The sequence below is a fragment of the Pseudophryne corroboree genome, chromosome 10 (assembly GCF_028390025.1).
Source record: "Pseudophryne corroboree isolate aPseCor3 chromosome 10, aPseCor3.hap2, whole genome shotgun sequence".
NCBI classification, from domain to species: Eukaryota; Metazoa; Chordata; class Amphibia; order Anura; family Myobatrachidae; genus Pseudophryne; species Pseudophryne corroboree.
This window is the reverse complement of record NC_086453.1, coordinates 373500716-373527690: the sequence shown is the minus strand read 5'-3', so window position 1 is coordinate 373527690 and position 26975 is coordinate 373500716. Positions and strand designations below refer to the sequence as shown.

Sequence of the window (26975 nt, the reverse complement as noted above, 5' to 3'; positions counted from 1 at the left end):
CTGGTTGGGGTGCATGCTCATTTTTCACTTTGGTTCTCCATCAGTCTGGATTTGGACTATGAAATACATCCTTCTTATATACTCTTCCGTTTTTTTTTGTTTTTTTTTCAACATTAAGTTTTTATTTATGGTATAGTATCAAAACAAAAATACAGAAAAGACAAAAGAGAATAGGGCAACAGTGGGGCAAAAACAAAATCATAGGGGAAGAGAATATACTTGTTAATTTTTTAATATTTATTATTTGTCTATTTAATTTATATTCTACTCTGGGATTTCCACTGCTTACTTACTATTTAATTTCTTCCATTTTGTTTGTACTATATACAGATTATACACCCTTGACATGTCATTCTTTTTTCCCCCCCCAATATATATTTTATTGAAGCTCACACAATACAAGAACACACAGTACATGCGTGGGAGTAAAGATAGAGATCATACAATGAAACAATTTAACTACATACATACATCCATTGCAGCATGTCTTTAGCTAGAGGTAAGATATAAAAAGTAATGAGAAACATAATAAAGGAGCAAAGAAGATCCCTAGTTATGAAATGCAACACATAGACAATCCTCCTGTAAGGACGTATGTGATTCAACCAGTATTGAACACACAAATCAAAAATAGAGATAACTGGGTGAACAAATTACAAACCAAAACTAGAAGTGCCTACCTATGGCCCAAGGTCATCAATCCATCCACAGAGAGGTCCATCTTTGTAGTAAAGAGGTTTGGGAAGAGGAAAATAAATAGAGGGGAGGACTAGGGCAGTAAGTAAGAAAGGAGTCATAGACCAAAAGGGTATAAAGTCGGAAAAAGAAAAGCAAGCAAGAAAAAGAGCCGAGTCACCTACTGAGGAATGAGGTTTCTACTGTCCAAAAGCTGGTGTGAGTACCACGTAGTATGTTGGAAACAGTGTTCACAACATGTCATTCTATTTTCATTTTGATTTAAGTTCTTCTCTTCTTTTTTTTTTTTAGAATATATTATTAAAGTTATAATTAACGAGATCGTTATTACATACAGTATATATATTTTCTTGTTTTTTTCGTATACACAGGTATAATTATCCTGTGTAGATCTGTGGTCCAATATAAATGGCATGTGACATTTTAAATTTGTTTTAGCCATATAGTTACTTTATTTTTGTTTTTTTATTTATATATTTCTATTCATTCAGCTTGTTTCAGCTGTGACAAGTTCACGATCCGATATAAGTATCCATAGCAACAACAAACACTGCTCTGATGAAATGACCACTCCTAGTGGTTGAGAAACGCGTCAGAGCCATCTATTTAGGAAGCATCCTTTCTTATGCCGACTGAGGGATGCTAATGCCATGGACACCAGTTTTTGAGTTGCCTCTCACGGGGCATCACTGCCAAAACGTAAAAACAATCTACCACTACTACTGCAGTGACGGACCAATCTATTATTATTATTAACAGTTTCTTATATAGCGCAGCAAATTCCATTGCGCTTTACAAATGGACACAATGAGAAGACAAAACTGGGTAACAACAAACAGACATAGAGGTAGGAGGGCCCTGCTCGCAAGCTTACAATCTATGGGGAAACAGGCATTGATATCAGGGCCGGTTCTAGACCCTTTGGCGGCCCGGGCGGAAAATTGGGGGCGTGGTTTCATACAGGGGGCGTGGTCAGTTACGCCCCTGTACAGTGGAGTAGCGCAGCTGAAAGAAAATAAAATACTTACTATCCCCGCTCCCGACCGCTGCAGATCTCCGCCGGCGCCGCTCCTTTCCTCGGATGACAGACATTAGAGGTCAATTATGACCCCTAGCGTCTGTCAGTCCCACAATGCTGTGCGGTGCACGATGACGTCATCGCGCACCGCACAGCAAAAGTCCTCTACACGAAGGGAAACTAGACGCGTAGCGTCTAGTTTCCCTTCACAGCGGGGGACAGCGGGGGACACAGAGTAGTGGATCTTGCCATGGTGCGGTGCCCTCCAGAAGGCGGCGCCCCGGGCAAAAGTCCTGCTTGCCCGTGGCAAGATCCGCTACTGAATGATATACAAGGAAAGGTGCTATCTATTGCAGAGTTGTCCACCAGATTGCAAAGGTTCTTGGTGGACAGCAGTGATGAACCAGGGTCAGGAGGAAGGGTGTGGTATCTGACAGGAAAGTTGTGACAATGGGTTGAGCTAGTTGCTTCCCTTGGGTCCGGTAGCACCAGACCATGTGTAGTGAAGGCACTTTTTAAGCATTATTACACAGCGAGAGGGCACATCCGCCTATGCATTCCTAATTGCAGGGTGCTTACTTCACTTCCTACAGCAGCTTTTCCATACTTTTCAGTTGCTGCTTGTGACATTTTATTCCGCACCTACTAACATAAAGGAGTTTCTGTATAAGTGGCTTTCTAATCTGCTCACTCTATCTGTGGCAGCATTTCTATCTACAATCTACGCCTTTATTCCTATCAGCGACTGTTTTCTACCTTCAGCTGCTCAATCATCATTGCTTTGCAGTTAAAGGAGCCTTGCCCTGAGCAAGAACTGGCAAACCAATCTGTGTACATTGATTTTCATATTTAATTTCATATTCTGTGTGCACACAGGTCATATTGATATGTTTATATTAATGTGTAATTGGTTGTGTTTCTGGACAGAGCACCTTATACAGAGGGAGATGCTACTGCGTCCGCACAGTCACGCTAGTGATAATATGCAAATGCTTGTTTCAGCCTTCTTTTGCGCTCCCTGCAGGCCACTTCCCAGACTCAAGAGTGCACATTGCTAAGCCTCGCTATCTCTGATGCCAGCGCCTTCGATCGTATCACCACCATTGTGCCTACAGTAAGGGTAATGCATGTGCCGTAGGAGTTTTCAGAATAATTTGTGCATGCTCAGTAGCAAATAATCGCTCAACTGCGCAAACATCGGCATTGTGTTGCTAGTGTGTCCACCTTAATTGTGCCCTTTGTATTTTATTCATTGTGTTATAGATACATTTTATAACAGTCTAGTAAACATTGTTTGCCGTACAGTGGCGGTCGCTCTCTGTTGGCTTCTGTCTTCATACCATTCAGGGATGGATCAAGGCTAGTGGGGGCCCCGGGGCAGCAAGGAGCGAGAGGAGCCAGAAAGGGAGGGGGTGTCAGGGAGGAAGAGAAGGTGTCGGAGCGAGGGAGCCAAGGAAAGAGCGGGAATGAGAGTAAAAAAGGAGAGAGAGGGTGTCAGGGAGAGAGGGCAAAAGAGTGGGGCGAGAGAGACGGGGAAGCAAGAGGTCAGGGAGAGAGAGGGTGTCAGAGCAAGAGAGAGAGAGGGTGTCAGGAAAAAGAAAGGCATGAGAAAGGGAGACAGGAGGTCGGGGAAAGAGAAGGGGGAGAGAGACGGGTGTCAGGGAAGGAGAAAGGAGCAGAGGAGAGGAGAGGAGAGAGAGAGAGAGAGAGAGAGAGAGAGAGAGAGAGAGAGGGTAGCTAGTGGAAGAGAGGGAGCAAGTGGGAAAGAGGGTGTCAGAGGAAAAGAGAGGAGAGTGAGGAAGAGAGAGAGGGGAGAATGAGAGAGAATCAGTGAGTAAGAGGAGAAAGAGGGTGTCAGAAGAGAGGAGCACTTGAGAGTGTGTCAGGGAGAGCGAGAGCTCAGGGAGTGAGAGAGAGTTTCAGAGTGAGAGTGTCAGGGAAAGATAAGGGAGAGTTAGAGAGGAGGAAAGAGGAGAGAGAGAGAGAGGAGCAAGAGATAGAGGGTTGAGGGGGGAGAAGTTATCAGGGAAAAAGAGCAGCAAGAGAAAAAGGATGTCAGAGAGAGAGAGAGAGAGAGAGAGAGAGAGGAGACAGAATCAGATGGAGAGAGGGTGTCAAGAAGAGAGAAAGGGGGGGAGGAAGAGAGTGGAGAAAGACACAGAGTGGACAGAGAGAGAGAGAGAGGACGTCAGAGAGATAAGACGGGAGAGAGAGAGGGTGCTAGAGAGAAAGAGAGAAGACGGGAGAGAGAGAGAGAGGGTGTCAGAGAGTGTGTCAGGGAGAGAAAGAGGGAGACACAGAGAGAGGGTGTCAGGGAGAGAGGGCGAGGGAGGGCAAGTGAGGATGTTGGGAGAGAGAGAAAGGGAAGCAAGAAAGACTAAGTCAGGGAGAATAAAAGAGAGGGAGAGTGTCAGAGAGAGAGAGAGAGAGAGTGACAGGGAGAGGAGCAAGAAAGGGGAGAGGGAGCGAGCGGGAGATACTACCTGTTACAGGCTACAGCACAGGCCTCTGATGGGGTGGGCATCTGACAGCGTTAGGCCCCTCCCTCTTCCCCTTATGCCTACGAATTGCGGCACTGCACTGCTGCCAAGTGCTGGTTAGGTAGGGCGTAGGATGGGCCGGGGTACTGTTTGCCACAGTGCTAATGCTGCGGCTGATAAGCATAGTGAGTCGCCCACTTGCAGCGGAGTAAATCCGTCTCAGTGCGTCTTTAGAAGCACCATCAGTCGCACCACTGAAACTTGCAGCAGCCCTATGGCATCCTGTGTGTGAGTTTCTGCGTCTTTAACTGCAGCCGCTGCCTATGACACACCCGCATATAGCTGGCCACCCTCGTTACCTCTCAGGAAAGTCCACTGAAGTCCACTCTCCCTGCATCTAAATTTGTTCTGCATCTCCAAGCACTGACAATAGGAACTCATGCCCAATGTGGCTCAGATGCATGCAGTCATGAAACGTCAGCGAATCGCGTGTGATTTTGCCACGGCATCCACCTCCGTACCAGGGCCTTTTGTGTTTTCCTATGTACACACTTGGTAAATGGCACTTACTGTCTACAAAACGTCTCCGCACCCAGGTATTATTCAGCAGGACATTACAGTAGCACAGAGGAAGGCTGGAGGTCAGTGGGTGTACTTACTGTTTGGAAAAAGCCTCCACACCCTGATATTATTTAGCACGACATTACAGGAATATAGTGGAAGGCAGGAGGTCACTGAGTTCTTGTAACCGTGGAGAACTGAGTGAACAATGGAGAAGCAGCCACCTGGAATTAAGGTAATAAGCCATTATTTCATCACTTTACCATCGGGTGAAGCAGTTTAACAGCCACCTTAAGCAGATCTATACTGAATATATCGAGATGTGTGAATGTGGTGGTGCTGACAACTTAGTGGGGGTCATTCCGAGTTGATCGCTCCCTGCTGATTTTCGCAGCGATCAGGTAAAAAAACCTGCAAAACTGCGCATGCGTATGAGCCGCAATGCACAGGCGCGTCATACGGGTACAAAGCGGATCGTAGCTGAGCAATGGATTTAGCGAAGAATCCGTTCGCACAGCCGATTGCATGGAGATTGACAGGAAGAAGGAGTTTGTGGGTGTCAACTGACCGTTTTCTGGGAGTGTTTAGAAAAACGCAGGCGTGTCCAGGCGTTTGCAGGGCGGGTGTCTAACGTCAATTCCGGGACCAAAAAGACTGAAGTGATCGCAGCGGCTGAGTAAGTTCTGACCTACTCAGAAACTGCACAAACTGTTTTTGCAGAGCTCGGCTGCACAGGCGTTCGCACACTTGCAAAGCGAAAATACACTCCCCTGTGGGTGAAGACTATGCGTTTGCACGGCTGCTAAAAGTAGCTAGCGATCGATCAACTCGGAATGACCACCAATGTTCTTTATGAACTTCTGCCCTCTTACACTCATTAGATCAAAACCAGAATGGTCTAAAATGACAATAAAAAAAAAAAGGGAAAATCCGCTTCTTCTCCTCCCCCGACTATTCTAAACAAGCCAGCTACATTCACTGGTATAGGTTCAAGATACTGGATGTTGGGACCCCAGCAGTCGGAATACAGACGCTGATATCAAAGATAGATGTTAAAAGGCTGTCAGCCTTTCTTACAGAATAATACATAAAACGTCACATCGGATGGAGATCGGCGGAGGTTGTTGGTGGGGACAATCCCATCAGGCACTGTGTTTCAGTGATTGTGAATTACTCCACAGTGTAACAATCGCACCATTAACGTAGAGCAGTCTAGAGCAAGTAGGACCAACGAAAACTAAAAATGAAAATAAAGACCCAAGGTCTGGCACGTTGTCACAAAGCAGCTGGTAGAGGGGATGTCAGCCCCCACAATTTCCAAAGAACTTGTAAAACCAGCGCTAGTATACACAGTTAATGGGCCCTGCACACCTGCCGACGTTTCCAATTTGGATGATGGTGGATTTCAACGATTAACGACCATCATCCAAATTGGCTTGCTCTTCAGAACGAGGGAAAACCAACGATGAACGACCGCGGTGATGCGGATCGTTCATCGTTGGTACGCAAACACAGAGCGATCTTAACGATGAATGATATCGTTCATATCGGCTGCACACATCGGCAAGTGTGTAGGGCTCATTAGATATGATCGACGATATATATGGTAAAGAAAATGCACATTTATTAAAAACAAGGTATACATAGCAACCACTAACTAATCCATAAGTGTGTTAGTGTCACAACTGAGGGCCTGAGCTGACGGGAGGCAGCCTCAGTTGTAGGGGCTGAGATGTACCGGAACCTGGGAGGTTGTATCAGACCCCTGGACATGTAAGTAACATGAATAATAACTGCCCGAAGGCGTGACCACGACAACTTGGATAAAAGTCAATGATGTTTATTATGACAACCAAAGCACTGACGCCTTCCTTGCTCAGGCACAGTGTATTTATACCTGCAGCAAGGAAGGGATTGGCTAGGCAATTATGCAGATTAACAATACTGACAACAGATTGGAGGAAATGATCAGCTGACAGAATCCAAGATGGCTGCGCCCATGCAGACACTTGGAGGGAAGTTTGGTTTGTAATCCATGTGGTAATGAAAACAGTAATGGCGGCGCCGGCCACTGGAGACAGGAGACGCCAGGCTGACAAGTGCACATCCAACCACGCGGACACAGCGGAGGCCGCGGCTGACGTAATCGCCACTCTGACACTCTGCATGCAGAAGCTCAGGGACGGCGGCGGAGGCCGCGGGAGACGCCTTGCCAGATGTAATAAGGCGTTACTGTGACAGCGTCTCAGAGAGACAGGAGAGGATGCAGGAATGTGAACATTAGGATAACAGATGGGATCCGGTCCTGGAGCGCTGAGCCAGCCTTAGGAGGCATCTGATGGGTAAGAAATGGCGTCCAGATACCCGGATCGTGACAGCACCCCCCCCTTTAGGAGTGGCCCCAGGACACTTCTTTGGCTTTTGAGGAAACTTGGAATGGAATCTCCGGACCAAGGCAGGAGCATGGACATCAGAAGCATTGGTCCATGAACGTTCCTCAGGGCCGTAACCCTTCCAGTCAATAAGATACTGTAGTTGACCGTAACGGTGACGTGAGTCCAGGATCTTGGCCACTTCATACTCAACGCCTCGTTGAGTTTGGACTTTCGGAGTAGGAGGAAGTGAGGAATGAAACCGATTCAAGATCAGCGGTTTCAACAGGGAAACATGGAATGTCCTGGGTATTTTTAAGAAGGGAGGCAACTGGAGTCTGTAAGCAACAGGATTGATGACTTGTTCAATCTTGAAAGGACCGATATAGCGAGGTGCAAACTTCATACTGGGAACTCTTAACCTCAAATTCTTCGTGGATAACCATACCCGATCACCCACCTTGAGAGCAGGAACTGCTCGACGCTTCTTATCCGCAAACTTCTTGTACCTGAACGATGCCTTGAGCAGAGCTGATCGTACGCTCTTCCAGATATTGGCAAACTGATGCAAGGTGATATCCACTGCGGGAACAGAAGTTGCTGGAAGCGGTTGGAACTCAGGGACTTTAGGGTGGAATCCAAAGTTGGTGAAGAATGGTGTTGAAGAAGATGAAGAATGATACTGGTTGTTATGACAGAACTCGGCCCAGGGAAGTAATTGAACCCAGTCATCTTGAGAGGAGGACACATAGATGCGGAGGAAGGCCTCCAAGTCCTGATTCACCCTCTCGGTTTGACCATTGGTCTGAGGATGGTAAGCCGTGGAAAACTTTAGCTTGACTTGGAGGACTTGACATAAACTTCGCCAGAATTTGGCTGTGAATTGAACTCCTCGATCTGAGATAATTTCTTCAGGAAGACCGTGGAGTCGGAAGATCTCTTGTATGAATACTTGAGCCAACTTGGAAGCTGACGGAAGACCGGTGAGAGGAATGAAGTGTGCCATCTTGGTGAACCGGTCAACTACCACCCAGATGGTATTGAACTTGTTGCACATGGGTAAGTCTGTAATGAAATCCATCGACAAGTGGGTCCATGGTCGACAGGGAACGGATAGTGGAACCAGTTGCCCCGCAGGCGACTGGCGGGATACTTTATGTTGGGCACACTTTGGGCAAGATGCAATAAACTCCAAGACGTCTTTTTTCAGAGTTGGCCACCAATAGGACCTAGAGATAAACTCCAGGGTTTTTTGGATACCTGTATGTCCGGCAAAACGGGAAGCATGGGCCCAATGCATGAGCTTCTTCCTTAGCATCGGCTTCACAAAACTTTTCCCTGATGGGGGCGTAGAGTCCATCCCTACCGTGGAGAATGCCAACGGATTTATAATAGGATGCTTGTCTGAAGACTCTGACTCATTTTCTTGCTCCCATGAGCGGGAAAGGGCATCGGCCTTGCGATTCTGAGAGCCCGGACAGAACTGGAGTTTAAAGTCGAACCTGGAAAAGAAAAGTGCCCATCTGGCCTGACGAGGGTTGAGACATTGTGCGCCCTTCAGGTATAAAAGGTTCTTGTGGTCTGTAAGTATGGTGATTAAATGAGAAGCTCCCTCCAACAGATACCTCCACTCTTCTAGAGCGAGCTTGATGGCTAGCAACTCCTGGTCGCCAATGGCATAGTTGCGCTCAGCTGGGGAGAACTTCCGGGAGAAGAAACTGCAAGGATGTAAATGGCCATCTTTAGCCCTCTGAGATAACACCGCTCCTACTCCAACGGAGGAGGCATCCACCTCTAGGATGAAAGGAGAGTCGATGTCAGGCTGTTTCAGGACAGGCGCAGAGATGAACCTCTGTTTTAAAAGATGAAAAGCTTGCATGGCTTCTTCAGACCACTTGGACGGGTTAGCACCCTTCTTGGTGAAAGCAGTAATAGGCGCCACAATGGTGGAAAAGTCTCGTATAAACTTTCGGTAATAATTGGCGAACCCTAAGAACCTCTGGACCCCTTTGAGGGTTAAGGGTACCGGACAATTCTGAATTGCTTGTAGTTTCTCAGGATCCATCTCTAGTCCGGAACCGGACACAATGTACCCTAGAAACGGAATGGACTTGACTTCAAAGACGCATTTTTCTAATTTGCAATAGAGATGATTGACACGGAGACGGGACAGAACCTCTTTAACCCAAAAACGATGTTCCTCTAAATCGTTGGCAAAAATGAGGATATCGTCTAGATAGACCACGACATGACGGTATAGAATGTCTCTGAAGATCTCATTGACAAAATGCTGGAAGACAGCTGGAGCATTGCTCAATCCGAAGGGCATGACGAGGTACTCATAATGTCCGTCACGGGTGTTAAAGGCGGTCTTCCACTCGTCACCCTCACGGATCCGGATGAGATTGTATGCACCTCGCAAGTCCAGCTTTGTAAAGATGGTAGCTCCGCTAACTCTGTCAAAGAGCTCAGTAATCAGGGGTAAAGGATAACGGTTCTTGATGGTAATGTCGTTCAAACCTCTGTAGTCGATGCACGGCCGCAGACCACCATCTTTCTTTTTTACAAAAAAGAAGCCTGCGCCGGCTGGGGAAGAAGAAGGTCGAATGAACCCCTTTGCTAGGTTCTCTTTAATGTACTCCTCCATAGAATGCGTCTCAGGCAGAGACAACGGATAAGTTCGGCCTCGAGGTGGAACCTTCCCTGGAACGAGATCAATCGGGCAGTCCCATTCTCTATGAGGAGGAAGGATATCAGCAGAAGCTTTACTGAACACATCCGTGAAATCTTGATATGGAGGAGGTGGAACATCAGACGACCTGGGGGAGGAAGAACAGACAGGCAATACTTTAAACAAACATGTCTCTGCACAGGAGGAACCCCATGCCAGGATTTGCGTAGTCGTCCAATCAATTGTAGGATTGTGAAGACGGAGCCATGGAAGGCCCAGGACCACAGGATGTGTGGCTCTTGGAATCACTAAAAGTGAAATAAGTTCGGAATGAAGAACTCCCACTCTCAGACGAACTGGTAGAGTCCTTAGAGCAATAACAGTATCAAAAATTTTACTGCCATCCACGGCAGTTAAGGAAAAGGAGGAAGGAAGTCTCTCGGTGGGTAGGGACCACCGTTTAACATAGGCTTCAGTAATAAAGTTCCCAGCTGCTCCGGAATCAAGGAGGGCAATGACGTTCCGATAACGTTGAGCAACTTGAAGCGAGACTGGGAGATTACAATCATGAGGAGATGGAGAGGAGATCATTACTCCTAGCCGGCCCTCTCCTGGGCGAGCTAGGGTTTGGAGTTTTCCCGGACGTTCGGGACAGGCATTGATGGTGTGAGACGGAGCTGCACAGTAAAGACAAAGAGACTCAGAGAGGCGTCTTCGGCGCTCAGCAGGAGTTAAACGGGAACGGCCAATTTGCATGGGCTCATCTTTAGATGGTGACAGTTGACGAGGAGGAGGAGCAGAAGATTTTGGAGCAGATGATCTTCCACGCTCAGTTGCTCTCTCTCTGAAACGTAAATCAACTTTCGTGCAGAGTGAGATTAGCTCATCTAACTTAGAAGGTAAGTCTCTGGTAGCTAACTCATCTTTAATAAGCTCAGATAAGCCATGCCAGAATGCAGCATACAGGGCCTCGTCGTTCCATGCCAGTTCGGATGCCAGGATCTGGAATTGTATCAGATATTGTCCTACAGTACGTGACCCCTGGCGTAAACGGAGAATCTCGGATGAAGCTGAGGTTACCCGGCCTGGCTCGTCGAAGATGCGCCTGAATGTTGACACGAATGCAGTGTAAGAAGATAGCAGGGTGTCGGACCTCTCCCATAACGGTGATGCCCAGTCAAGGGCGGAGCCACTGAGAAGAGAGATAATGTAGGCAATTTTTGTACGGTCACTGGGAAAATTGCCAGGTTGTAGCTCAAACTGAATCTCACACTGGTTGAGAAATCCCCTGCAGAATCTTGGAGATCCGTCAAATTTTGCTGGCGTTGGAAGATGAAGACGTGGAGCAGAAATGGGTAAGGTGGGTGGGGTTATAACTGGAGTCACTGTGGTTGACGCACCAGATGCGCCTGATCCACGGAGAGTTGTCTGAATCCCATCCAGCCGAGTAGAGAGATCCTGGAGACAGCGGATGATGTGGCCCTGTGCAGCCTCCTGATGTTCTAGTCGGGCTGCCAGTTCTTGCATCGGCCTGGCCGCTTGATCCTGGTCTCCGGCTGGATTCATTAGGTCAGTGCTTACTGTCACAACTGAGGGCCTGAGCTGACGGGAGGCAGCCTCAGTTGTAGGGGCTGAGATGTACCGGAACCTGGGAGGTTGTATCAGACCCCTGGACATGTAAGTAACATGAATAATAACTGCCCGAAGGCGTGACCACGACAACTTGGATAAAAGTCAATGATGTTTATTATGACAACCAAAGCACTGACGCCTTCCTTGCTCAGGCACAGTGTATTTATACCTGCAGCAAGGAAGGGATTGGCTAGGCAATTATGCAGATTAACAATACTGACAACAGATTGGAGGAAATGATCAGCTGACAGAATCCAAGATGGCTGCGCCCATGCAGACACTTGGAGGGAAGTTTGGTTTGTAATCCATGTGGTAATGAAAACAGTAATGGCGGCGCCGGCCACTGGAGACAGGAGACGCCAGGCTGACAAGTGCACATCCAACCACGCGGACACAGCGGAGGCCGCGGCTGACGTAATCGCCACTCTGACACTCTGCATGCAGAAGCTCAGGGACGGCGGCGGAGGCCGCGGGAGACGCCATGCCAGATGTAATAAGGCGTTACTGTGACAGCGTCTCAGAGAGACAGGAGAGGATGCAGGAATGTGAACATTAGGATAACAGATGGGATCCGGTCCTGGAGCGCTGAGCCAGCCTTAGGAGGCATCTGATGGGTAAGAAATGGCGTCCAGATACCCGGATCGTGACAGTTAGTATATAAAATCACACTGGATCTTGTATTAATCGGTGTTTAAATTAGGACGTTCTCCTTTGAGTCCATAAAGGATACAATTTTGGCAACAGGGTATGACCAGTAGATGAATCTCTATGTCCAAACAGTCCCTTTAGCAACGGAATTTGCAGATGAACGGGCTGAAGGAGTATCCACCAGGTTTCCGAATGTTGCAGATTTTTGGCAACGTAGCCACAGGTGTCCAGATACATAAGTTCAATGCGTTTCCTTGGGCAATGGTCACCCAACTTCCTCAGGAGTATAGATATGCTCCTGAGGAAGCTGGTTGACCATTGCCCAGGGAAACGGCTGTTAAAATTGGATCCTTTATGGATGTGTCTGTAGTGAGTAACGTTCATTCCCAAACAAGGAAAGGACGTCCCTTGTACAAGTGAGACGTCTGAAGCCACCAGATGAGCAAGAGACCAGCCCTTTTAGATAACAAACTCAGTTGAGACCTGATCTGAACATGAGTGCCGTTCCACTTGGACAGAATCTATGAGTGGAAAATTCTGGAATGGAACTGGGAAACTCCACCATGTCTTGTCTAGGACCTGCACTGACACGCTTCATAAGTGGAGAAGAGATCGCACCATAATCTGAAGTGAAACACACTTGTCCCGCAGGAGTAAAACGGTATCCAAGAGGGCCCCCAAGTGTATGAATTGCTGTGAAGGCAACAGGCTGTATAAGCCAGTTGAGAAACCACCTGTGGGACTGAAGGATCCAAATGGTCAGGCTCAGGTGTTCCTGAAGAGTATCTGCCAAATGGCCTGCAATGAGAAGATTGCTCAAATAAGGTATCATCTGGATCTCTTGAAGCAGCCATCACCTTGGTGAACACCTGAGGAGCTGTCTACAATCCAAAAGGCAAGGCAAGAACTTGGAAGTGGTCCGAGAGGATTACAAATCGCAAAAAACACTGGTGTCCATCCCAAATCAGGATATGTAAAGTGTTCTTGATGTTCAGAACACTAGGAAGTCCTCCGGTTATACAGAAATACACAACAGACCTGTGGGACTCCAATTTCAATTTGGGGCCTGGAGTTACACATTTAGAGATTTCAGATTGCGGATGGGATGGAAAGAACCATTCGGTTTTCTTAAGAGGAAGAGATTGGAGTAAAAAACTGTTCCTTTTTTGATGGGTAGGTGTTGGGGTCTCCTGCCCTGTGCTGCCACGTCGTCGTGGCAACCGGGAGACAAGTGCTAGCGGAGTAACCTGAGCGCAGCTGATACTCCGGTTCGGGTCTTTTGCTGTGCAGTGGTTACAGGCTTTGTGCACGGCAGGGGATCCGGTGCTGGTTTTTGTGCTCACAGTCTGTGAGGTCTGAGTGGGGCGTGGACAGCACCTGCTACATAAACCCTCTTCTCAGGTTAAGCAGATGCTGCTGAATCTTTGTTGGTTAGTCAGTTCCTGAAAGTTAGCCAGTACTGTGTAACTTTGTATTTGTTTGTTGCTTACTGCAAATAGGCCTTGGGATTTGGTACTACACTCTGCCAATCCAGACCTAGCAGTAAGACTGGAGTCAGTCGTTTAACTTGCTGGGGTTCTTTTGCTACTCTGTGAACTTAGCAAGTTTGCGGCTGTATTCTCAGACTTGCCTGCCAAAATCCTTTCTCACTGTGCAAGGTGTTCAGGTGTCAGTTTAGTGGCAGTAAGCTGAACCAGTGCACTGCAAGTGAGGACTAGGATTGTGGAGACTCTCCTTGTGTCTATTATTCCATCTCTGACCAAGGAGTTTACTGCCACACCTGTTGGTAACCCTTTAGGGTTTTGCTGTTGCCCTTAGCAACAGCATTTCGGGTTCTCTACGTATTAAAACACAACATCTCGCTTCTTTCCATCTGAGCATTCCTAATACTAGGGAGACACCCAGTTTCTTAGCCTCTGGGCTTCTCTGTTCACTTTGTGTTTATTTTGTTACCCTATCACCTTCTGTGTACGTAATGTCATATTCCCCAGTCTGTCTGTGAGTTCATTTGTTTTGCATCCCTCTCCGTTCAGACACCAGTACATTCCTGCAGGCACTGGTGTGCATAACATATTCAGCAGCCCAATACTCCTGTTGAAATTTTGTGGGAATATGGAGCATACCCCTCAAAATACTTTGCAACAGGTGGTCGATCAGGTGCAGGTCTTGACTCGACAATTTAATGATTTGTCCATTAAAATGCACACCTCCCAGGCCGCTGGCGGAGCTCCCGCAGCAGCAGCACCTTCAGGGGTTAAGGAGCCGAAAGTAAATCTCCCGGATCGTTTTTCTGGAGATCGCTCGCAGTTCTTTTGTTTCAAGGAGAGCTGCAAGCTATATTTCCAGCTTAGGCCTCAGTCTTCTGGGTCGGAGATTCAGCGGGTGGGCATAGTGATTTCCTTGCTACAAGGAGACCCACAGGTCTGGGCATATGGGTTGCAGCCTGACCTGACTGTCCGTCGCTTAAAAGTGTTGATGCTTTTTTTATGGCACTGGGCATGTTGTATGATGACCCTGACAAGACGGCCTCAGCCGAGGCTCAGATTTCGATCTTTAAGCAAGGGCGAAGGCCAGTTGAGGTTTACTGTACGGAGTTTCGGAGGTTGGCCCATGATACCCAGTGGAATGACCCAGCCCTGAGACACCAGTACCGAAGAGGTCTTTCTAACCAGATAAAAGACCAACTCTGAGGAATTTTCAGAGGAGCCTATGCAGATTGGGGCTACCCGCCTCTCCTTGCGTGAGAAGACGCGGAGGAGACAGCAGGGGTTGTGTTTGTACTGTGGGAATAAAGGTCATGTGGTAGTATCATGCCCAGAAAAGCCGGAAAACTTCAGGGCCTGAGGGTGATGGGAAATATCCTATCAGGCCAGAAGTCAGAATTTCCCAAGAAGACTTTTATCATTCCGGTGACCTTGAAGATCCTCGGTCAAACTGTCAAGACTGAGGCCTTTGTGGACAGTGGGGCCGACGGGGTTTTTATGGACCGCCAATTCGCCCTGAAACACTCTGTTCCCTTAGTACCCTTGGCATCGGAAATTGAGATTTGTGGGTTAAACGGGGACCCATTATCCCAGGGTAAAATTACCTCTTGCACTAGCCAGATTTCTTTGTTTATTGGAGCCACACACTCTGAAAAATTGTCCTTTTATGTGACTGTCTGTACTTTTGCCCCATTGGTGTTGGGGTTACCCTGGTCAAGGGCCCACAATCCTCAATTTGACTGGGTCTCTGGGGAGATTCTTAGTTGGGGTACTGATTGTTTCAGGAGTTGCTTGAGCCTTCCAGTCAGGCTTTCGCAGCTAAGTTTGCCAGAATTGGCAGGATGTTATGCAGATTTTGCGGACATGTTCTCCAAAAAAGTTGCAGAGGTACTACCTCCCCATCGCCCCTATGACTGTGCCATTGATTTGTTGCCGAATGCTAAGCTTCCCAAGAGCAGGTTGTACTCCCTGTCACGTCCTGAGACTCAGGCTATGGCAGAGTACATTCAGGAGAACTTGGCTAAGGGATTTATCAGACCTTCACAGTCTCCAGTTGGGTCGGGGTTCTTCTTTGTGGGTAAAAAGGACGGTTCGTTGCGACCCTGCATCGACTTCAGGGAATTGAACCGTATCACGATTAAAAACTCATACCCACTGCCTCTCATTTCGGTCTTGTTTGACCAGCTTCGTACTGCCACCATTTTTTCTAAGATTGACCTACGCGGTGCGTACAATCTAATCCGAATGAGAGGGGGATGAATGGAAGACTGCCTTTAATACCCACTCAGGGCATTATGAATATTTGGTGATGCCTTTTGGGCTCTGTAATGCCCCGGCAGTCTTCCAGGATTTCATGAACGATGTGCTCAGGGAATATTTGGATAGATTCTTAGTTGTATACTTAGATGACATCCTAATCTTCTCCCATTCCCTGGAGGAACATCGGAAGCATGTACGCTTAGTCCTCCAGAAACTCAGAGACCACCGGCTTGGGGCGAAGCTGGAGAAGTGCGAATTTGAAGTTCAGCAAATCGCATTTCTAGGATATATTATCTCCCCAGAAGGTTTCCAAATGGAGGGTTCCAAGGTACAGGCAGTCCTGGATTGGGTGCAGCCCACTAGTTTGAAGGCGCTTCAGCGTTTCCTGGGCTTTGCGAATTTTTATAGACGATTTATCCCTGGATTTTCGTCTATAGTGGCGCCCTTGGTGGCACTCACTAAGAAAGGGGCGGATGTTGCTCACTGGTCTTGTGAGGCCAAAGCGGCTTTTGCCCGTCTCAAAAGGGCATTTGTCTCGGCCAAGGTGCTGCGACACCCAGATCCAGAGCGTCCTTTTGTGGTGGAGGTGGATGCCTCTGAGATGGGTATTGGGGCAGTGCTCTCTCAGATGGGAGTGTCTGATAATCGCCTTCATCCCTGTGCTTACTTTTCCCGTAAATTTTCGCCTGCCGAGATGAATTATGACGTGGGTAACCGGGAATTGTTGGCTATTAAGGATGCACTCGAGGAGTGGAGACACTGGCTTGAGGGGGCTAAGTTTGTGGTCTCAATTCTCACCGACCATAAGAATTTGGCATATTTAGAGTCAGCGAAGCGTCTCAATGCCAGGCAGGCACGATGGGCTTTGTTTTTTGCTCGCTTTAATTTTTTGATAACATATCGCCCTGGGTCAAAAAACATCAAGGCTGATGCGCTCTCGCGGAGTTTTGCTCCAATCCAGGAGACCACTGAGGAGCCATTGCCCATTGTGTCCCCATCATGTATTAAAGTGGGCATTACCCAGGACCTCTTGTCATTAGTCCTTAGAGCACAGGAGCAGGCTCCTCCAGACCTTCCGGTAGGTCTTTTGTTTGTGCCTCCTAGGTTAAGACAGCGAGTGTTCCTGGAATTCCATGCCAAGAAGTCGGCTGGTCACCCGGGTATTGCCAGAACTCGGGAGTTGCTATCTAGGGCAGTGTGGTGGCCCTCGGTGGCTAAGGATGTGGATCAGTGGGTTCGGGCATGTGACATCTGTGCCCGAAATAAGACTCCTAGAGGGGTTCCTGTTGGCCCATTACATCCACTCTCTATTCCATCTAAGCCATGGACCCACATTTCAATGGATTTTGTGGTGGACTTGCCCAAATCCTCGGGGATGACAGCCATCTGGGTTGTCGTTGACAGGTTTTCGAAGATGGCGCACTTTGTTCCACTGGTTGGGCTGCCATCGGCCAGACGCCTGTCTGAATTATTTATGCTGCATGTTGTGCGCCTCCACGGGTTGCCACTTGATGTGGTCTCTGACCGCGGATCCCAGTTTGTGGCCAAATTCTGGAGGGCATTTTGTTCCGATCTCCAGATTTCTGTCAGCTTGTCGTCAGGCTACCATCCGCAGTCTAATGGGCAGACTGAAAGGGTGATCCAGTCCTTGGAGCAGTTCCTCAGGTGTTATGTCTCCAAGTGTCAGACTGACTGGGTTGCTCATCTGTCCATGGCGGAGTTTGCCTATAACAACGCGGCTCACTCTGCTACAGGGATCTCTCCCTTCCTTTGTGTGTATGGGCATCATCCTAAGGCCAATTCTTTTGACCCCCTGGACCCCACGCCTGGTGGTTCCTCTGTGGTTTCGGTCCTTAGGGGTATTTCGAGGAAAGTGAAGAAAGCCCTTGTGTCTGTGTCATTAGTGACCAAAAGGGTAAGACCCTGCAGCTTCAAATTAGGAGACTTCGTCTGGTTGTCTACCAAGAATTTGAAGTTGAGAAAGCCATCTCATAAGTTAGGCCCCTGGTTCATCGGCCCTTATAAGATCACTAGGGTTATCAATCCGGTGGCATTTCAGTTAGATCTGCCCTGTTCTTTGGGTATCAATAAAACATTTCATTGTTCCCTTTTAAAACGGGCGATTAGTAATCCTTCTTCCAGTGGAAGACCTTCTCCTCTTCTGATACGTGGCCAGAGGGAGTTTGTTGTTGAAAGGATTCTTGACTCCAAGATGGTTCGGGGTCGGCTGTCATTTTTGGTGCACTGGAAGGGGTATGGCCCGGAGGAGCGGTCGTGGGTGCGCAGTTGTGATCTTCATGCCCCCAGACTGATACGCTCTTTCTTCTCGCAGTTCCCCAATAAACCCGGTGGTTTGGGTTCTTTGCCCCCTCGTCAGAGGGGGGGTACTGTTAGGGTCTCCTGCCCTGTGCTGCCACGTTGTCATGGCAACCGGGAGACAAGTGCTAGCGGAGTAACCTGAGTGCAGCTGATACTCCGGTTCGGGTCTTTTGCTGTGCAGTGGTTACAGGCTTTGTGCACGGCAGGGGATACGGTGCTGGTTTTTGTGCTCACAGTCTGTGAGGTCTGAGTGGGGCGTGGACAGCACCTGCTATATAAACCCTCTTCTCAGGTTAAGCAGATGCTGCTGAATCTTTGTTGGTTAGTCAGTTCCTGAAAGTTAGCCAGTACTGTGTAACTTTGTATTTGTTTGTTGCTTACTGCAAATAGGCCTTGGGATTTGGTACTACACTCTGCCAATCCAGACCTAGCAGTTAGACTGGAGTCAGTCGTTTAACTTGCTGGGGTTCTTTTGCTACTCTGTGAACTTAGCAAGTTTGCGGCTGTATTCTCAGACTTGCCTGCCAAAATCCTTTCTCACTGTGCAAGGTGTTCAGGTGTCAGTTTAGTGGCAGTAAGCTGAACCAGTGCACTGCAAGTGAGGACTAGAATTGTGGAGACTCTCCTTGTGTCTATTATTCCATCTCTGACCAAGGAGTTTACTGCCACACCCGTTGGTAACCCTTTAGGGTTTTGCTGTTGCCCTTAGCAACAGCATTTCGGGTTCTCTACGTATTAAAACACAACATCTCGCTTCTTTCCATCTAAGCATTCCTAATACTAGGGAGACACCCAGTTTCTTAGCCTCTGGGCTTCTCTGTTCACTTTATGTTTATTTTGTTACCCTATCACCTTCTGTGTACGTAATGTCATATTCCCCAGTCTGTCTGTGAGTTCATTTGTTTTGCATCCCTCTCCGTTCAGACACCAGTACATTCCTGCAGGCACTGGTGTGCATAACAGTAGGCACAGGGGAAATAATGCCCAAATTCAGAATGGACCTGACAAACACGAGCAAAGCCCCAGTTTTAGAAGGAACGTGATGTAGACTGACTGTTAGGTCACAGCCCCTTCTTACAATGCCCTGATCCCAAGAATTGGATGTCCTCTTTGCACCATTTCCCGCAGAACAACAACAGATTATCTTCTAACATAGGAACTCACAGGTGAGAGTCCAGTCCGTAATGCGTGGGATTGGGAGCAGGTTTCTAACCTACACAGTACTGTCTGTCCTTGGACTTTCCATAGAGGCGGGAGGAACTAACCTGGGTCGCCCTTGGGAGCAAAAGGACCGAAAGGGGAAAGCCTTGGATTTTGAAACCGATGATGGATAAAACTCAGGACCAAAAATCACCTCATCATTGAAGGGGAGAGATTAAAGAAAGTTTTTGGATTCCGTATTGGCCCACCACTGCAAAGACAGTGGATTATTCTGGACGTCACCGCTGATTCCAAAACTCTGATCATCTCACCGAGCTGAGCCGCAGGTTCTAAGACATTCTCCACAGAAGATAACAATTTAAAGCATGGCACGCCCGAATGAAGGCCCTTGTACAGGGAGTCACAGCCATCCTCACCAATGCTTTGGAGTCCCAAATGAAACTAGAGCTGGTTACACGGAGGTGCTGGCCACTGAGAAAATCACCTTAAGAAAAAGTCAAATATTCTATCAGTGACGTCATTTAAGGACGCCACATTAGGTAGAGGGAGTGTGGTCGCCTTAGCCAATCAAGCTATAGGAGTGTCCAGTGAGGGGAAGCCTCCCATTTAGACCTGTACGCCAGAGGGAGCGGGTAAAACAATCTTAATATGCTTAGGATGGATGCTAATCGCCATCAGAAGCAAAGTCTCTGTGCCCTGAACACATACTTAAAGCGATATTACAGGTGCAGTTTAATTAATTAGCCTAGCTTCTGGCTGACGACTGATTGAAGCAACACCTGAACATGACCCTTCAGTCCTGCTGCTGCTCTGCTAACTATGGAAAGTCCTGATATCCCACATTAACTCCATGTGGAACTATGCTGTCCTTGCCATATATATATATATATATATGAATCACCACAAAGGGCACCGTAGTGGCCAGTGGGGGACACTATAGAAAATTTCTGGTGTCAGAAGAAAACTGACTCAACAGTATGTTAGTATATCTAAGCTGTCAGGGATACTTCCGGAGAGCACAGTCTCATAGAAATAAAACTGCAACAACATTATATACTGAGGTACACAGTAGTCATTTAGACACCTTTTCTTTTCTTTTTTGATAAAAGAGAAATAACTCTCTATTAATATGTATAAATAACAAAAGAGCAGTCCTGCGTGGAAATAGACAAGTTCCGTGTAAACTAACTATTCTATGCAGAAACAGATTATAAAATATAATGCTAGAACCGTTATACGTAAACAGGAAGAGAGATAATACGGAAAGGCTGCAGTGTAAACTTATATGGAGTACTACACAGTTACACCAATAGTAAAAGAGAAAACAGTGAGCTGAAATAGAAATATTGCCACACTAATAGCAAACCTAAGAGGTGAGGTACAGTAAGGTGTGCAGAATACCCTAAAAACCTGACCCAGAGCAAGGAGGGGAGACCCAGAACTCTCCTCCGACATGCTGTGAAGATGGTACAGCAGGCTCCAAAATGGCTGCTCAGCGTCTGATGGGAAGAGAATGGGGAGGACTCTTAGCAGGTTGCCACAGAGGAAGGGCGCCAAAATATTGGAGAAGGAAGAGTGGGAAGAAGGCTCCTCCCCCATGGCAACCATTACAGGGACCCTTGCTGTTACCTTACAACGTTCTGTTAGACCAGTGTCCTTTGGTCTAGTGAGGGAGCGGAGAACTAGACCTCACTGGCCCTTCCTCCCTACAGTGACCGCCATACCAAGGGATGAAATTGCTGTATGCAAGGATGGCTGTTCAGGTAGCCACTTGCCTGATTTTCTGATGCTCTAGTTGCAGCCGCAGCTCACTACCTGCTTCTAAGTCCGCATGGGCCGAGCTGCTGCCTGCCGTGACTGAGCTCTGCCCACCATAGCGGGGCGAATGAGATGGGCAGGCAGTGCAAGCACTAAGCATCAGTTCTACCACCAGCTCCATATGTTAAAATAATAACTAAAATAATGACTACAACTCAGGGACGGATCTAGACTTTTCTTTAGGGGGGGCGGTTTACTGTTTAATCTTAACTCCTCCCATCTGCAATCTTAACTCCTCCTCTCTCAATTCTGACTGAACTTTTTGAGTGAGACCGAGACAGAGCTTTGTGATTGTTCTATGTACATGTGACTGTGCTATGGGGTAATTGTATTTATTAGCCCTAGTACCCACACACCAGCAAGTGAGGGGCAAATGCTCTGTAACCCTTGCTCTCCTGGCTCCTCTGTGCTGCTGTGGTATAAGCTGCAGCCCAGCGTTCTGCCTCGGGCTCTCCCAGGAGAGCTCTCTTCTGCTCAAAAGTGGGTGTGGCTATGACTGTGTTAGGGGGGGGGGCGCGGTGGCCCCCTTCGCCCCCCCCCCCCCCCCCCTAGATCTGGCCCTGCTACAACTGTAGGAGCAGCTGAAAAACTGCTGCCTGCCCTGGGCAGTGGGTGGGGTAGAGGAGGAGGAGCCTGAGCTGCCTCAAAAAGTTAACTTTTTAGTGCCTAGACTCCTCCAGCTATGCCCATGGGTTTCCAGTATTCTCCATGGCTGAAAGAGAAAGTGCATCTGCAGATTCCACTCTATGGTGAAGTCTTAATTGACATCTTGAGAATTAGGGCATAATTGACTAAGCGGTGGGTTCATCTACATTTATTTTTCTCGCAATACATTTTCATTGAGACATTTCAAAGAAATTTACAACAGTGTCAATACAGAATAGAAAAACAACCAGCAAGACACATGAGCATACAATGACAAACAGCGTAAGTTCGGAAACATAATACTACAAGATAACACCAAGATCAATACTGATACAGTATTAAGAGGTGAAATGTCAACTTATTTTATCGTTACAAAAGACGAAAATAATTAGCTAAACTTGTCAATAGAAGGGGAATCCGGAGCAGGAAAGTGTTTCGATGAAACAAAATGCCTCAACTGTAAGTATATCAAAAAGTGAGATTTGGGAAGATGAAACTTGTCCTCTCACAGACACATTATATAAAGTAGCAGCACTTCTGCCAAGTTCTACTGTAGTGGTCAGGGAAGAGGGGAAATACAAGAGGCCAGATTCATGTTTGAAAACTAAAAACTAAACTGATACAGATCATATGGAGTATCCAGGTCAAAAATAGCTGACAGAAATAGATTTATTATAGGTTTATATTTCTATCAGACGAAAAAAGCAAAACGTACAACAAAATACATGTACCCACCTCCCCCTTGCCTTATTGTACCAAGGACTTTGTAACGTGGCACCAATATAATTCCAGCCGCACAACCACCACCCAAGCTTCCCTCTCATGGGTGTTGGCTGGAAAGGAATGGTGCAGCAATATGAAAATTTGGAGAAGCTGAAGCACAGAGAAAGGAGAAATAAGAAAATAGAGACTAGAATGCACAGTAATAAAAAGGGAGAAGGCAGCCGTGGAAGTGGTTCATATAGAACAGATTGCACACAATGATATGTCTATGGCCCAATCCAATATCTCTCCAGTTTATGGCACTAGTAAGGAGAGGAATAATGTAACTTTCTCGCTTTGAGAAGTTCCTCAACTACTGTCAGAGGCTCCAAGGACGCTTGCAATGAATGCTCTCAGAGTATTGGGTTCAGGATGCAGAATCTGTGTTCGCAGAAGAAGAGATGGTTTGGATGGCAGAGACCAAGGCTGTTCCAGTAGCATTCCCATAGTCACTGCAAGCCACAGCTGGTGTGGCAAAACCAGCAACACTGCTGTTACTTCCACTGCTTCTCTCTTTGTGTTCTGTAGAGTCCGGAGAGGAAACAAAGGAAACACATACTCTGGTTGGCAGCTCCATGGACCCTTTTTCTTTTGTACTGGTGTCCATGTGATGGAAATAGAATTGAGTAACCTCAGCATTGGAGGAGGTCGCCATCAAATCCAATGGAGGGAGTCTAAACTTTTGTGGTAGAAGTTGAATAACATCTTTTTGTAAGGCCCATTCCACCGGATGAACTTGATATGGACTGAGATAATCTTCTATCCTATAGAGATTGCCTGCTATGCAATGTGCGTTGGAGAGAGGATTATCAAACGCTTTTCTGCCTATGGGATTTCAGCACACCTCTTGTGCCACCATGGTGGTTTATGAAAACAAAAGATGACTGGTCCAGAAATGCTTGTACCTTATGGTTGGTTAAATATACTGCACTACAGGCCAGACTGCCCTATTTGCCAGGTCAGGTGTGTGTAGATGTTTTTCTTCTTTGTATTGTCTTTTCACATCTTTGGAGTTTGAGTTGGTGGCCATCACAGTCCATTCAGGTTCTGAGAGGGACACTGTAAGAGCTTGTAGTTTTGGCTTCTGTCGCAATAGCAAAGACTGCTTTGTATTCTTTGTAAGTTCGAAGAGTTAAATTTAGAAATGCTGAATTATGAGCCCCTTGATTGAGTGGACCCAACTGAAGAACTCTATTATCCCACCTTGCCCACGGAAGAATGCCTATCATTGAAGATAGTATTATGGCCTGTTTGCAGAGACTTACTTTGATGGGCTACGTGCTGAAGCCTATCTTCTGCTGAAAATACGATGAGGACAATTTATCAAGTAATGGGTTTATTGGCGACATGAAAACTGCTGCAGATTGCTAAAGAATTTGCCTTTTAAAGCCATTGACATTGCTATCCAGAAGTTTGGCGTATCCCAACCTAAATCACATATAATCTTTAAGAGTTTAAGAAAACTGCCACGACTAAAGTAACAAAAATAAAGAATAATCCCGCTTCCTCTCTGGTCCTTCATCTCTGCAGGATGATAGATGCTCCTGATTGGCTGGCCAACTATTAAGTAGGTGATAATACTCATTTAACACCACGTGACATCACTCTTTATTACTTAGATCTTATGGGGGTCATTCCGAGTTGATCGCTCGCTGCCGAGCAAAACTGCACATGCGTATGCACCGCAATGCGCACGCGCGTCGTACGGGTACAAACAGCATCATTGCTGTGCAATGCTTCTAGCGACGATTCCATTCGCACAGCCGATCGCAAGGAGATTGACAGGAAGAGGGAGTTTATGGGTGTCAACTAACCGTTTTCTGGGAGTGGTAGGAAAAACGCAGGTGTGACCAGGCGTTTGCAGGGTGGGTGTCTGACGTCAATTCCGGGACCTCCGTCGCTAGGATCATCGCACAGGATAAGTAACTTCAGGGCTGGTCTTGTTTTGCACAAAATGTTTTTGTACCGCTCGGCTGCACATGCGATCACACACTTGCAAAACGAAAATACACTACCCCGTAGGCAGCGATTATGTATTTGTACGGCTGAAAAAAGTAGCTAGCGAGAGATCAACTCGGAATGAGGGCCCTAATTCCTTAGTTTCCTACAAAGTAGATTCTTGGAGAGAAGACAGGACTGAGGTGCCACCTATACATGTGATTTTTATCAATTTCCTCTTTGTTCCTAGACTACTTGATGCTGAATCAAATTCCAAATGAGACACCAGGGCGCCACTGGCATGAGGGACCAGCCAGTGTATCTTCTACAGATGTGTCCTCAACATCTGTATGCCATAAGGCACAAATGAGATGCACCGAGAGGAGTAGCGCAGCGTCTTATTTTTTATATTTTGCATCTTATACTTTATTTTATATATATTTTTTTAGGACTTTACCTGGATATTCTTTTTTTTACTGAAATATTTTGCCTAAATTGTGGATTATTAGAATTTAATTATATTGCATATAACAGCCACATTTGCATTGGTAAAAGTTGACAGTATATATTTGCCCTAATAAAGCTTTATTTTCATTTCTCTAGCTAAATGGACCCTTTTATTTATTGGGACTTATTTATAGGCCCAGATTTATGGACCAACTACAGCAAATCTTCATCACACCGCCGGACATCGGGATAGACAAATGAATGTCCAACGTTTCATAAAAATTCACTAAAGGGGACTTCCGGTGGTCGGGCCGAGCTGACTGGCCGCATCTTAGGAGAGTTCTCCATCCTGGCTGCTGAAAACACCCCTTATCACCGGCTGCACCAGGACCGGGACCCCCCGGCATTTCTATCTGTGGGGTCCGGAGATATTGCGGGGCAAAGCGGTGCTGCTTCCCAGCTCTCCCCTGCACCTCACTCACTGCCGGAGTCGGCACACGCTGTGTGCGCTAGAAGATGGCGGCCATCTTGGGTCCCGGCCATGTCTGAGCTCCGGCTGCGGGAGGGCTCGCACTGCACCAGCGGGTATCGTGCTGGTCACTACCCGCTTTACGCTGCGGTTGCCTCAGGGGACTGAGGACTCCCTGCATCCCTTCCCAGCTACACACAGGCTCCACTTTCCTGGATCCAGACTCAGCACTCCACAGTGATATACTCCTGCTGGACATCTTGTAACTACAGTGATACACTCCTTCATCATATAATTTTTGGAACATTTCTCTCTTAGTCTGTATTGAGTCATACTTAAATGACAACATCTGACCATGAAGCAGAAAGTAGCTAAAATGCAACGGGTGCCTAAAACTTCCCAGAATAAAAATAAAACGGCATCCAAAGATAAGGAAACCTGTTCGGATCACTCCCTTTCCCCCGCCTCACCTAAATGGGGAGACTCCACGGATACACTGGCCGTACCTGATAAATTCAGTCCTTCTTCTGTTCAGTGGGCCAAAGAAATCTTGGACATTATTTCACCCCTTTTGGATGCAAAGTTGGCTCCGCTAATGAAGGCCATTAACTCGGCTGCTGCTCAAATAACGCAACACACCAAACAGCTTGTGGAAGCGGAGGACCGCATCTCCACTTTGGAAGATGATCAACATGAGGCCAAATTGCAACTGCAAACACACGACGGCAATCTTGCAGCTCTGAACGATAAAATCTAAGCTTTGGAAAATCGCAATCGGCGAAATAACATGCACCTTATTGGCCTTCTGGAATCGGTCCGACCCAAAGACCTCCTGTCTCTCATCGCCCACATCCTACATGGTGGAAAGGGCTCATCGCATCGGCCCTGATAAACAGCCTTCACAACACTGCCCTAGACCAGTGATCTTCAAGCTTCTGAATTATCTGGATAAAGTGAAAATTATGGAGGCTTACCGCAAATCCACCAACTTCTGCTATGTGGGCTCCTAACTGCTTCTTTTTCAGGACTTTTCATTCCAAGTTTCTTCACGGAGGCGGGAGTTTTCTCCGGTCTGCAAGGAACTTTTCTCAAATGACATCCGATTTGCACTCCTTTATCCTGCAAAGCTGAGGATCTTTCATGCTGGCAAACTGCATTATTTTGATACCCCTGATACTGCTCGGAACTTTCTTAAATCTTTATCTTTGTCCTCATCTGACTCCCGTATGGATGATGCCGATTGACTGTCTATGGACTGATAAGTATTGCCAGGATATGTCTCCCTTTTCTTTTTCCACTGTGTGACAATGTTTTTTTTTTTTTCTGACTTCACTGTTGTTATTGTTGCGAGGGGTATCCCCTACTACACTGTGGTTACCGGGACGGAGAGGGAATGTTTACTCATTTTTTTCTGTCTGCTTTCACTTTTTCTCTAATCTTCATAATGTTTTTACTGTATTTCGATGGTTCTTCAAATTGTCATACTAGGTTCAAAAAATTTCTAAAACTTTTGACAGGTGGCTATTGTTATATGTTATTATAGCTAGAGATGAGCGGGTTCGGTTCCTCGGAATCCGAACCCCCCCGAACTTCAG

The 26975-nt window shown here is 47.0% G+C and overlaps 1 long non-coding RNA gene across 1 annotated transcript in view; it reads left to right on the top strand.

The window, feature by feature from the left end:
- LOC134966764 (uncharacterized) overlaps positions 1-26975 on the top strand; it is a 182516-nt gene that overhangs the window by 32094 nt on the left and 123447 nt on the right. The window lies entirely within an intron of this gene.